This window comes from Rattus norvegicus, chromosome 17 (assembly GCF_021556685.1).
Source record: "Rattus norvegicus strain SHRSP/BbbUtx chromosome 17, alternate assembly SHRSP_T2T, whole genome shotgun sequence".
Taxonomy (NCBI): domain Eukaryota; kingdom Metazoa; phylum Chordata; class Mammalia; order Rodentia; family Muridae; genus Rattus; species Rattus norvegicus.
In genome coordinates this window covers 59,105,500-59,119,030 of record NC_141550.1, presented here as the reverse complement: position 1 = coordinate 59,119,030, position 13,531 = coordinate 59,105,500, and the positions used below count along the sequence as shown (strand labels likewise).

Sequence of the window (13,531 nt, the reverse complement as noted above, 5' to 3'; positions counted from 1 at the left end):
CTCCCACCCATCCTTCCTTCTCGTCCAATGAGAAGCCTCATTCTATCTTGTACCTGCCTCACCTGTGACATCATCCCACATTTCACCCTTTTTGTCTAATTTAAAAAAAGCTTTTCTCTCAAATATAAGCTGAGCACAACTATTATCTTTTTGTAATTAAAAGCATAAAGTATATCTAACACCCAGTCCAACACTTTATCAGTTAAACAGAACATTCAGTTATCCATTCCAAATTAAGAAAGGCTTAAAAATCTATGTTATATCCTGGCTAGCTTGTATACTATCTGATAACTATCCAATAAAATATGTATTTTCAGAGTTAAACAGCCTGATAGGCTATGAGACTATGATCAGTCTTCAAGCCCATCAGAAATCTGAGAATGACCAAATATCTATACACATAGGAAGCCTAACACAGCTTCCAGAACTGAGAGGTTGTAGAGACAAATCTCTACAAGCACAGTCCTCTGTTGGTAACGTGTGAGCGCAAGTGTTTGGCCTTCTGGCCCCAAATCAACTGACAGACTGTTGAAATACAGATTTTTGAAGGGCTGATCAGTCAACTATTCTACACAATTTGTCCTTTTCTGGACAGTTATCAGTCTGCAGATGAAACAGGCAGTTTTGTCCAGTGGCTGCCTAGCCACAGAGTATTGCCTGACCTGCAGATAGAGAGGTTCAACTTCTTCATTAAATCTACCAAAGGGGAACTGTCAGGAGCAGATATGTCTCAACAAAAGATAAATAACTTTAAATCTCAAATTTTGTGGATTTCTGACGTTTTTGAAAAAACATCTATCTATATAAGGCAATCTGGACTGTTGTCTTTATATCTTAAATATTATCTTGAAAGTACTCTCACAAACTTAGAGCCATGAATTTGCTATTTGGCCCTTAACTCACATGTATAATCAACTCAGATCAGAAGTTTGTAATGACATCAATAGAAGGGCTGGCTCTAAACCTTGTACTTTTAAACTTTTGTAACAAATAAATTCTATACCAAAGCAAAGACATGATCCTAGTCTAGCTATCAAATGAGATTATGACTATATAACTCAATCTAGCTAATTCCTCCTTGTTAAATCACAACCATTTCTAAATTCCTCATAAAAACAACTTTAGAATAACCACTTTCAGCCTCCCAAAGTCCAGGGAATTGGGGCGACTAATCCTCCATAACTTCTTCAAGCTGTACATGAGCGTTGAGGTATCCTTGGGGGTAAGGGGTAGGAAGAATGAAGCAAATGCTGTAGCCGATGTATCCTGACTGGACCCAGCTGAAAGTCCTTGAGATCAGGAATTGAAGTAGGCACACTCTGCAAAATACAACTCTCAAGACAAAAGTTTAGAATCGAGGTACCTTTTTGTTTGATTCTTCTGAATCTAGTTTTTCAGGTGGTCTACCTCTCTAAAATCTGATCAGTATGACTCTGTGAGGTTTCCAGAGCCTAATCACACTTTTTAAAAACACAAAGACAATTTCTTCCTAAGTACTGTGTTCCTTAGTCTGTAACCAGAAAAGCTTGTATCTTGCACTCTCTCCCAGAGTAATAATATAACCATAAAACTCAAAGTCACACCCATTATGAAGATTAAACAATTAAAAAGAGGAAGTAAGCTAAACAATAGTGTTAAACAATGAGCCTGATAGGATTTTGTACTCTATGATATCAGGAAATAAACCCAAAATTCCCGTGGAGTCCATGTTAAGAGAGTCTGAGCTTCCTGTTGTGGTAAATATCAAAAGTAACCACAAACCCTCGCTAGCTGGCATCAACAAGCCATATGGCCTTTAGCCGGGTAATTCATAAAACAAACTAAACACCTTCTATCAAATCTAATACCAATAAGCAACTTAATTAAACCAGGACTTTAGCCCAAAATATATCAATCTGTCAAGCTCTCTACCCAGAACCACAGATTTTTATTTAACCTTAATAACTTGTAAATACTTTCTATCAATTTCAATATCAATAAGCAACGTATCAAACCAGGACTTTAGCCTAAAATATATCCATCTGTCAAGCTCTCTACCCGGAGCCACAGATTTTTATTTAACCTTAATAACTTGTAAATATCACAATACTCTACTTGAAGTCAGTGACTAATTTTTCCCTAAGTCCCGAACCATGGATGAAAATCCCCATGTGATTTGGGTAATCTCTGTACTCTCTTCTTTTTAAAAACAAACGTAACCACCTTTTAATAATACCTATCATTAAGAAGTAGCTTGTCTAACTAGGATTTCAACCCAAAATTCCTGTGGAGCCCGCATTAGAAGGAATATGAGTATCCTGAAAGATTTTCTTTAAAAAGCAGCTTTATCTCTAACTCTCTGAGCTGTAACTACTTATCACACAGCAGGGATAACTTAAGTTTCTTTAAGTTTCCCGGGCTTGAGTTATCACATGATTCAACATGGCGCTGGCTTCCACTTAGAAAATAAAACTTTCTCTCAACTCTTAGGATTACTAGTGGATTCTTGCCCATCACACTGACTCGCCATCTGTTGTTGTAAAATTATAATAAATAAAAAGCTGTCTAATGACAGACCTTCTTCTATCTTGTACCTGCCTCACCTGTGACATCATCCCACAAGTACCTGCTACACAAGCATGAGGAGCTATGTTCATATCGACAACACTCACATAAAAGAAATCTAAGCATTGTGGCATGCATCTGTAACACCACCCCTGGGGGCGGGGCAGGGTGGGGCAGGGGCGGGGCAGACAGATCCCCGGAGCCCTTTGCTAGGTGCCCTACGTGACTGGATGATTTCTGAGTTCATCGAGAGAAACTGTTTTGAAAACTAAGGTACAGAACTATTGAGAAGATTCCTGACAGTTTCTAGTCTTCACATGCAGAGGCACTCGTGTGCCTATATATCACATGCACACATGCAGACATATCCACATGCACAGGAATGTGGACACATGTCCCTCACAGACACACAAAGTCTTTTCTGTTGTAGAAGGGAATGGAGCCTGCAGACCAGGGATTTTATGGGCTCTGAGCTTGTGGCTCCAGTGGCTTTGGTGGCTTCAGTGACTAACTGCTGCTTCTAGTCCCCTGGGGCACTGCAGGTGTATTTCCTATGTCATCTGAGAACTTTTGACGTTACTGGAGGAACTTATTCCTCTAGTTCATATACAGAACCTCAGGTGTTTATACACGTGATCTGCCCTAAGAAAGCCAGCGACAGAAGATGGCCAGGCATGTAGCCAGCATCGTGCTCCTGAGTTTGAGGGGCTATGGAAGGAGACCGTCAGGAGACCTTGAGCCTCCAGCACAGCCTGACCTCTGCTGTGTCTTCTGCGTACTCATGATTCATTCCTGACTGGGATGACCTTAACTCCTCCAGGTGATGATCTATGGAGGCCTTACGGAGCCTTCTTCACAAATGCAGAATTCTTCTGATCCACCTCCAGAACAGGCAGGCCTCAGTTCTGTTGGTGTCTGTCTTAGGGTTTCTATTGCTGGCATGAAGTACCATACTGAAGTTTGGAGGAAAGCGTTTATTTGGCTAACACTTCCACACTATAGTTCATCACTGAAGAAAGCCATGACAGGAATTCAAACAGGACAGGAACTTGGAGACAGGTTCTGATGCAGAACTCATGGAGGAACACTGCTTAGTGGCTTGCTCGACCTGCTTTCCTACAGAACCTAGGACCACCAGCCCAAGGCTAGCACCACCCACAATGGGCAGGTCCCTCCCCATCCATCACTAATTAAGAAAATGCCCTCCAGCTGGATCTTATGGAGGGAGGCTTTTTCTATTAAGGTTCCCTGGTTTCACATGTCTCTATCTTGTGTCAAGTTGACATAAAAGTAGCAGGGACAATGTCTATGTTAAGAAGAAAGTAAGTACTCATTTTACACAGTATCTTCACCCCAGATGAGAGAACCTAGGCATCAGGGTCTACCAGCAGGCTTCTGGACTTTCTGAGCTCTGGGCTCAAAGTGGAGCATTAGCTATGGTGACTGATGAGAGACACTATCAAACACGAAGCTGTTGATAGTTTGCCTGATTGGATGACAGCAAACAGTATTCCAGGGAAAGAGCTGTCCTGCCCCTTCCCTGCAGGACTGGGAGGCTGGAGGAGCAGCTGACCTGATGCTAGAGCTGGCAAGCACTGAGGGCTTCATAAGACCTCATGCTCCCCATGACATTTCCTTTAGCTTGGGGATCTTACCAAAGCCCAACTAGATGAAAGACCGGGATGGGTGGAAAGCTTCCCAAGTGCTTGCCTACAGGCATTGCCTGGGGTGGAAAATAAATGACCCTTTTGTGACATTTGAGTGTCACAAATTTAGGGTGGAGGCCAAGCTGGGGACCCATGTATAGGAGAATGTACAAAAAAGGCATTAGGCATCTGGGATGAGATGAGAGATTTATATCTGTAGTTTCTCTACTGAAATTTACATTTTTTAAATTCTCTCTCTCTCTCTTTCTCTCCTCTCCCCCTCGTGAGTCTGTGTGTGCAATATGTGCGTGTGTGTATGCATGTGTGTGTGTGCGTATATGTGCATATGTGCAATATATCTGTATGTATGTGCATATGTGCTTGTGTATGTGTGTGTATGAGTGTGCACAAGTGTGGCGTATTTTCACAAGAGTGTGGGTGCATGGGTGTGTACATGTGTGTGGTGTATGTTCACATATGTGTGCAAGCCTGTATAAGGTTTATACAGAGGGGCAGTCAGGTGTCCTACTCCATAAGTCTCCACCTTACTCCCTCCACACAGAGTCTCTTTCTGAACCTGGACCAGGATGCCAGGCAATAAGCCCAGCAAGTCCCCTGTCTCCAGCCCTCATAGCACCATAGTACTAGGGTTACAGTGTGTACATGATCACACCAGCTGTATATGTAGGTGCTGGGATTCAAACTGGGGTCCTCATGCTTGCAGGAGGTGCTCTTCCTCACTGAGCTGTCTTCAAGTCATAAACAGTTGAGCACAGTGTGTCAGTCACATTAATTCCGAGGTGTCTCAAAGGTGAAGATGGTCTTATGGTCAGATGGCTTCTGGTGACCTGAGAGGAACTCTTGTTGCCGGGGCTAGCAGTCAGTAGATGCTTCCAAGCCCAAGGGTCATGAAAACATTCTAGCAGGAACGGAGCGCTGGAAAATCCTTTCCATATGGCCAAATGGGAGGGAGTTGCATCCCAGGCCAGTGCCAGCTGAAATGCTGCCCTAGTGGCCACAGACTGTTGTCAAAAACAGAAGACCTGGCTCTGATTTCCCCAGAACCAAATCAAGCCCAGTGCTCTAAGAGCCAGCTGTTTGGGGCCCCTTGAGGTAATACCTCAGGGCCAGAATGACCTCCCCTGGCCTGCCTGCTGGGCTCTCCAGAGCCTAACAGGTCTCACCATTTACCTTTGACCAGAGGAAATCGCTGCGAAGTCCTGTATGTAGTTCCAGAGCGTGCCTTGCTGTGTCTTCCTGGTCAAAGATCACCTGTGTTCTCGGCATTGCAGTTACCAAGTGTTTGTGTGGAGCAAGTTACACAGACTTTTCTCTTGGTAGTGGTGGCGTCCCTTAGTGCAACAGCACGTACTTAGCACAAATCAATCTCTGGCTTGACTCTTCAACACTAGAAGATCAAACCAAACTAACACACACACACACACACACACACACACACACACACACACACACACAAAGCCAGTGTTTACTCTCAAGGAATCTATGTCAGGAAATTGAATGACCTCATGGACTCTTTGGTAGCACAGACTTAGAAACAGGCCACAAACCAAGACATCTTCACTACTACTTAAAACAACTTTTGTGTAATCTTTTGAGTGAAGCACATGGCTGTTACTGGATTGCACGGAGTATTCATACCTTGCATTTTCATTTGGAGATGAGAGTCTCAGTTAGAACTCGGGTTAAATTGAAATAAAAGTCATGGTTTAAACTGAGTCACCCTAATCTGAAAACTAAGAACCCAGGTTCACCAAAGTCTGACACCTTTGAAATACCACCAATCTGTGCCACAGGTCAAACATATGTCCTTGTATGATGGTCAGAACGTAGGCGGCAGCTGAGATGAGGCAGTTTCTTTCAGATGTAGGAGATGGGCATGGGATTTGTGCTTGGAGGTGGGTCCCGACCTCAAGGTACCTCAGTGTGTGCATACAGAGTCTCGGAATCGGAAACATAGGACATGTGGAATCATCCCCAGCACTTTGGGTGAGAGGTCATTTCTCCTGTACTTCCTGCCACTGGAATTTCTCAGGAGCTGCTTGGAGTTGACATTTTAACCTGCCCCTTGCCTGCCTGCTAACACTCATTTCTAAGCCAATCTACCTAACTTTGTTGTACGTTTTCTCTTCCTTCTTCCTCTTCCTCTTTCATTTCTTCTTCCTCCTTCTTCCCTTCCTCCTCTTCCTCTTCCAGACAGGCTTTCACTATATACCCTCACTGACCGGAAACTCCCTGTGTAGACCAGCCAGCCCTTGAACTCACAGAGATCTGCCTGCCTCTGCCTCCCATACTGGCATTAACAGTGTGAGCCACTTAACTCCTGCCTCATTAAAACTTCTTCATATCCAAGATACAAAAAAAGTATTTTTTTAAAAGTGAAACTTGTGTTGGGAAATTCTGTTGTTATTTACTAATATATGCTTGAACTGGTCAGCATAGCATCCTCTAGAAATGAGGCTATTTCTAGTGTTGATCTATTCCTTCACTCATCCTCTGACTCCAGCTTTGCTAAGATGATCTTCCCCAGAGGAGCCCACAGCCTAGGTGGGGAGGCAGACTAGAGAGCAGGTGAGAGCTGGTGTTAGATGTCTTGGTTCTGAGAAGAGGCACTCACAGCTTCCCCGGGAGCATGTGCATAGGAAAGAGCTGGTAAATAGGAAAGAGGACAGTTTTCATCATCTGTCAGGTATCAAGGACTTGGTTGGGATCCTGTTTCTGTGGCCAGTTCTTGGTCATTTTTTTAACATTAATTTTTCCCCTATGGAAACCGATATTATAGTTTATGAACTTGTACATGCAATGACTTAGACATCACTGGTTTTAAAGCTCAAGGACATACTTTTTCCACAAAGAACCAGAGTGAATGTTTCATGTTTCAAAGACACTGTCATTCATATCCACCTCCAGCCACCATTGTAGCAAGGAGAAAAAGAAAACAGGTAATATGAAAATAAATAAACATGGTTGTGTCTCAATAAAACTTTATTGACAAAAGAGAGCAGCCAGCAGGTCTGGCCCTGGCAGCTACAGTTTGCTGAATTCTCTTCTATAATAGCTAGTGTAGGTATTATTGTTTGGAGTTTTTCCCAGAGTGAGGCTGTAGGTTTCAGTAGCTTCTTCTGTGATATCTGGGAGTGGTGTGAGTTTCTGAGAGTCTTCTAGAACCATGCACACACAAAAAAAATGATAGCAGTCTGGATTCATAGCAGAGACTCAGATTGACTCAGTTTTCTAGCATTTCACATCACAGTTAATATCTAACAGACCTCCGAGGTTCCAGATCTAACCCATCTTAGGTCATTACAGCACAGGAACGCAACGAGAAAACCACACCAATCCATTCCCAGCAGAGGGCTTGACATTGACTGTGTGTGTTTTAACTCTCTGGGGAGGAAGTGTGGTGGTTATCTGAGCAGGTGACCTGAGGGAAGCCTAGAGCAAAGAGGAAGGCAGGAGCAGCTGGTCAGTGTAGAAGCAAGGCTGTGTGAACAGAGGCTTCCAGTGCAGATTCAGGAGAAGAGTATATCTGAGTGGATCTGGACATCTTAAATCAGTAAGCCAGGAAAATCCGTCTTTAGTAGCAGAATCTGTAGGAAAAAATCCAAAGTTTTGAGTGAGTAATCATTCAGAGCAAAACAGTACAGTTTTTAAGGCAGGGCACACATTCTAAAATGTATGGTGTGTGGCAGGACATTAAAGAACTTCAAAAATGTCACCACAGGGAAACATCCGGGAAGCTGAGTTGCCCCTGCTGGCCTTATGTGCCCGCAAGCTGTCTCTTTCTTGACTGATAATGGAGAAGTGAATGACTTGGGAAACTTTTTGTGTTTTTTCAGTAAAACTTAAAAAATGAGAAGCAGATGAAGCGTCAGATGGTTCGGAGTAGCTTGAACCATTTTCTCTGGGTCAGATGAAAAGTGAAGCCCGTGCTCTCTGGGGAGCCTGGGGCTGGCCCTGTGTGGGTTATTTGATCTGGCTTCCCATCAGGTTCTGAGCTGTTGCTCTCAGGGGCGAAACGGAGGAGGAGACAGAAGGTGGCAGTTGATAGCTTCCTGGAAGAAGCCTTAGTAGGAGACCACAGTTGTTCTAAGCAAGAGTCACTTAAACATTGTTTTGGTTTCTGAATCCTGGATGAAAACTTTGTCTTAGCTGTAGCGTGTGATTTGGGGACATGTACCACATGCTGTCATGTGGAGCCTGGGGCTCGCTGGCCCTCTAGTCATGGCATCTCAGTCTCGAAGGGATCACACTGCCCAGCACATCTGTCTTTACAAATCCATGACGGGTATCTGCGCTCAGTGGTTTCCAGCCTCCCTGGCCTACAGGCTGTGTCTTCTTCCTTTCCCATTCTCTCTTCCAGCCAGACTGACCAAGCCATGTTTCTCTTGAACACCCATCTCCAACTCCTATCTCAAGAGCTAGGACTTGGACCTTGTTCCTCCATCACCGGAACGTGCTCATTATTGATTGTGCAGGGCTTTCCGTGACCTCCCCCAAGCTTCCACTCCAGCATCACCTTCTCGGAGACGCCTGGGCGTGATGTAATCTACAATAGAAGCCCTCACGCCTACTGTGACTTTTTTTCCTTGTGCTTTTCTCGGTACGTGTGGACCATTCAGGTCATTTTCTTACACACTCAGTGTGTGTGTATATCAGTCAAGTCATTTGTCCATTCGAATCTTTCCCACTTAGTTCCCATTACTCTCAGAATATGTATCCTTGGTGACAAACGCTTTGGTGGATCACTGGATCTGTGATACTTTGTACACAGTGACCACCAGGACTGTTGAGTGTTGAGTCAAGGAGAAAGCCAGATTTCTAACATTGTTTGGAGCCCGAGTCTACAAACTAAACCATATTGCAGTTAAGTTTTCAACAGTGCTGTGAGTTTTCTTTACAAAGCTCTTTTCTATATCACTCAAGGCTTGCCATTTCACAGCCAAGAAATGTTTTACTTCTTGGTAAAGACCTCAGCAGTTAGTTTTCATTGATTTGCAGCATAACCCAACATTTACTCGACACCATCGGAAGATTGCAGTGCATCAGAAGGTCCGTAGTGACGGCCTGTGCTGAAGCCAGCGCTGCTGTGAGCACACTCCCCTTCCTCCCCCAGCGATCGCCTGGCACCTATTTAGCATAAAGAGAAAGACTCATACTTACCCATTTGTAATCCAGTGGTTCCCGCTTAGTTGTGGGTGTAGCTTCCAAGATGCCCTGCAGGGTGTCCGATACCATGGTTTGATAACATGACAAGCCATATATAGTTTTTTCCCTATGCTTATGATACATTTTGTGTATAAATCTGCACAGTAAGTAACCACTAATAAAATAGGCCAGTTATAACAAAATTCTGTAACTTGTTTGAATATTGTTTTCTCTCTCACATTGCCATGAACTTTTGTATGCTCACTTAATGGAAGCGTTCAGTAACTTCTTACTTCACTTCTTACCGAGTTAGCAGCGTCCGTACTACTGTGGTTGAGACCACACTTTAAGTTGAGTAAGGGTTACTTGAACACAAGCACTGGGGATACCTTGACATTTTAACTGTGGAGGTGGCTACCAGGTAACCAGTGTGTGGCTGCTCTACAGAATGGGGACCTCTGGGCAAGGGCCTGCGATGGATTGGGTGAGACTTCTCCACACTGCTAAAGATGGTGTATAACCCCAGACTTTATAACCGAAGAAATTGCTCCTAAAATTATTCAAATAGTATTTGTAAAAGGCGTAACTGAGAATAAGAGGGACTGGTATAGAAGAGCCCCCAGACTGTCTACACTCCAGAGTAAAGCCCCCAGACTGTCCACACTCTAGGGTATAGCCCCCAGACTGTCCACACTCCAGGGTACAGCCCCCAGACTGTCCACACTCCAGGGTACAGCCCCCAGACTGTCTACACTCCAGGGTACAGCCCCCAGACCGTCTACACTCCAGGGTACAGCCCACAGACTGTCCACACTCCAGGGTACAGCCCCCAGACCGTCTACACTCCAGGGTACAGCCCCCAGACTGTCCACACTCCAGGGTACAGCCCACAGACTGTCTACACTCCAGGGTACAGCCCACAGACTGTCCACACTCCAGGGTACAGCCCCCAGACTGTCTACACTCCAGGGTACAGCCCCCAGACTGTCCACACTCCAGGGTACAGCCCACAGACTGTCTACACTCCAGGGTACAGCCCCCAGACTGTCCACACTCCAGGGTACAGCCCACAGACTGTCTACACTCCAGGGTACAGCCCCCAGACTGTCCACACTTCAGGGTACAGCCCCCAGGCTGTCTACACTCCAGGGTACAGCCCCCAGGCTGTCTACACTCCAGGGTACAGCCCCCAGACTGTCTACATTCCAGAGTACAGCCCCCAGACTGTCTACACTCCAGAGTACAGCCCCCAGACTGTCCACACTCCAGGGTACAGCCCACAGACTGTCTACACTCCAGAGTACAGCCCACAGACTGTCCACACTCCAGGGTACAGCCCACAGACTGTCTACACTCCAGGGTACAGCCCACAGACTGTCCACACTTCCGGGTACAACCCACAGACTGTCTACACTCCAGGGTACAGCCCCCAGACTGTCCACATTCCAGAGTACAGCCCACAGACTGTGTACAGCCCCCAGACTGTCCACACTCCAGGGTACAACCCCAAGGCTGTCTACACTCCAGAGTACAGCCTCAAGGCTGTCTACACTCCAGGGTACAGCCCACAGACTATCTACACTTCAGGGTACAGCCCTGAGACTGTCTACACTCCGGGGCACTTTAGGATATGATAAAAAGAGCTATCATTCCTTACACTTGTAATCATCATCCCAGCCAGCAATCTTTCTGTAAATAAGCAGGAAGAAAATAGTAGCATGATTCTGCAGAACAGACAAGCTTCATGGTGTATAGGACCTTGTAGCCAATAGTGTTATTGATATGACTGCTGAGTTGCTTTTAAACGTCAGATTCATTGCTACATAATTGAGATAGAGTGTCATTCTTCCCTTTTTAGTGCTCCACTTTGTTGTAAGTGTATATAGTTGTAGGCCTACCTCATAATCCACACATGAGTTCCTCATCTTCTTTTCTGTTAAACCCATGCCTCTGCTTCCTGAGCTATAGAAAGAGACTTTGATAAGCGGAGCTGGTGATGATAGCTGTGAATATGTGGACGATGCCTAGAGCAGCCGCTGTGGTCATTGTTAATAATGCGCCTAAAAACCTGTTTCTCTTGTTTGTCACAGTCTGCAGTGTGGGAGCTGGACACCTGCTCATTTCCTTCTCTGCCCTGTGAGATCAAGGGTGAAACTTGCTCAGAAGAGGAATGATTCATAGTTGTTTGGCAGGAAACAGGTATCTGATAGCGCCTTTCTCCTCTAGTGGCCAGCACCCTCAGAGCGGTATTTTTATGTTACCATCCATTGACTCAGGCCACATGGCTTTACAGCGCCTCATGTTTCTGGAGTAACTTACTCATTTCTTAGAGTCACAGGGGTGCAGAAAGAAGCTATGGTTTCTGGGTGCCCTGTCCTCCTCTCTCAGATAGTTTCCTCCATTTGAAGAGTTGAGTTATGAGTTGAACAATTATATTTGAACTGGAAGTTTGGGGGAGATTTGTTTCTTCTTTTTTATGTGATTCTTTTGGTCAGCTTTCACACTGACTAGCCCAGGTTGGCCTTGAACTCCAGATCTTCTTGCCTCTGCCTTTGAAAGCTGGGGCTCTATATTCTCTGCTTGAAAGATTTGACACAGATTAATTTTTAAATTTTTTTCTTTTTTATTGCTATTTCCATCTAAAAATTGTTTCTGTGAGCACTGTTTCCCTTTATTTTGGACATTTTTTCCATAAAGCAGCTTCACTTTTTATGATTAAAGGACCCATGGCCAATGTGATACAGAAATATGAAATAGGAATTTTCAGAAGTGACACATTCAGTTGCATGCTGTATTTATGTGAATCATCCTTTGCCCTCATATGCAGGATGTGTATGTTCCCATCCCCTTAGTTAGTTAGTTAGTTAGTTAGTTAGTTAGTTAGTTAGTTAGTTGGGTTGTTAGAATTTGGTATTATCTGCAGTTTGGACACCCACTGGTCTTGGTCAAGAAGAAACTATAGTGTTGCAAGTGACCGTTTGTCAACAAACCTGGAGGAACTTGGCTTCGCATTTAGAAGTCCTTGTCATGGGGCTTGAACATATGCTTGATCTTAGGGGACCAGGAAGCAAACAAATAAGCAAGGAAGCAGAGGATCCAGGGGCTCTTTCTATAGACACCTACCCACTAATTACTGGGTTGTATTGATTCTGTATGTGAGTATACACTGTCACTGATGCAGCTTGGTTTCACTCTTGATATCAGAGTTACCTCAAGGAAAGCAAGGGATTTACGTTGTGCTAAGCAGTGTCTGTAGGCTGTGTGTAAAGCCTCACAAGTGCACATTCACTCAAGGTTATGACTTTGAAAGTATGAGAGAGATAGAGAGTCTGCTGTAGGCTCTTGGCTTTATGTGCATCTCACTGAAAGGGCAGCCACTTGGTCATGTGACTCCTCATCCTTGAAGCTTGGAGAGTACTAGGTGAGATGGTAACAAGGGATCTTACGCGATGGAGAGAAAAGATGACCGTTATCAAGATTCAGTCAGGATCCTTCACCTTCCTACCATACTGTGAGTATGTGCACAGGATATGCACAGTGAGCCTGAGCCTGTCCTGGTTTGCTTTTCTATTGTTGTTATAAACATTAATCAAAGCAAGTTGGGGAGGAAAAGGTTTATTTTATCCCTCAGGTTACCGTCCATCAGAAAGGGAGGTCTGAAAGAGCCTGGAGGCAGGAACTGAAACAGGTGTGCTGAATATTTACTGGCTTGCACCTCATGGCTTCCTCACTTTATTCTATTATACAACCCAAGACCACCATGCCCAGGGATAGCATCAACCACATCAAAGATTAATCAAGAAGCACCTCCTCTGCAGACCGGTCTACAGGCCACGTGACGAAGGCACATTCATTCCTCTAGGAAGGGTCCCTCGTAGATGACTCTAACTTCTATAACTCATCGTCACAAGCCCTTAGTGTATATTTTTTGTATCAAACCTAGTATACAGAATAACAAGCTTTTAAATTTGCTATTTGCGCAGGTGTCATCTTGTTTTTATGAAAATATATACGCTCAAAGTTAGAAGAGGAAAACCTTGCTTTCACCAGGATCGTAGGTGGGAGTGGACCTCAGTGTTCCCAGGAATTCAGGGAACAGTCAAGATGACTCAGAGCACATGTTACTCTCACCCTAGAGCCTTCCAGCCCTTTGCCTCTGTCATAGTTTTCTCACT

At 44.5% G+C, this 13,531-nt stretch overlaps 1 protein-coding gene and 1 long non-coding RNA gene across 38 annotated transcripts in view; one reads left to right on the top strand and one right to left on the bottom strand.

Annotated features, from left to right (window-relative positions):
* Svil (supervillin) overlaps nt 1-13,531 on the top strand; it is a 193,896-nt gene that overhangs the window by 38,503 nt on the left and 141,862 nt on the right. For 24 of the 37 annotated variants that reach the window (XM_087591132.1, XM_087591130.1, XM_087591126.1 and 21 more), the window contains exon 2: nt 11,447-11,555. The exons of the other annotated variants lie outside the window; for them this stretch is intronic. The gene's annotated coding sequence lies outside the window, so the exon portion shown is untranslated. The remainder of the gene's footprint in view (nt 1-11,446; nt 11,556-13,531) is intronic. 37 annotated transcript variants of the gene reach the window in all.
* Nucleotides 7,177-11,480, bottom strand: LOC148000210 (uncharacterized). Its single transcript, XR_015641731.1, has 3 exons — nt 11,255-11,480; nt 9,372-9,425; nt 7,177-7,798 (listed from the first exon to the last, which is right to left on the bottom strand). It is a non-coding gene; the product is annotated as an uncharacterized LOC148000210 (long non-coding RNA).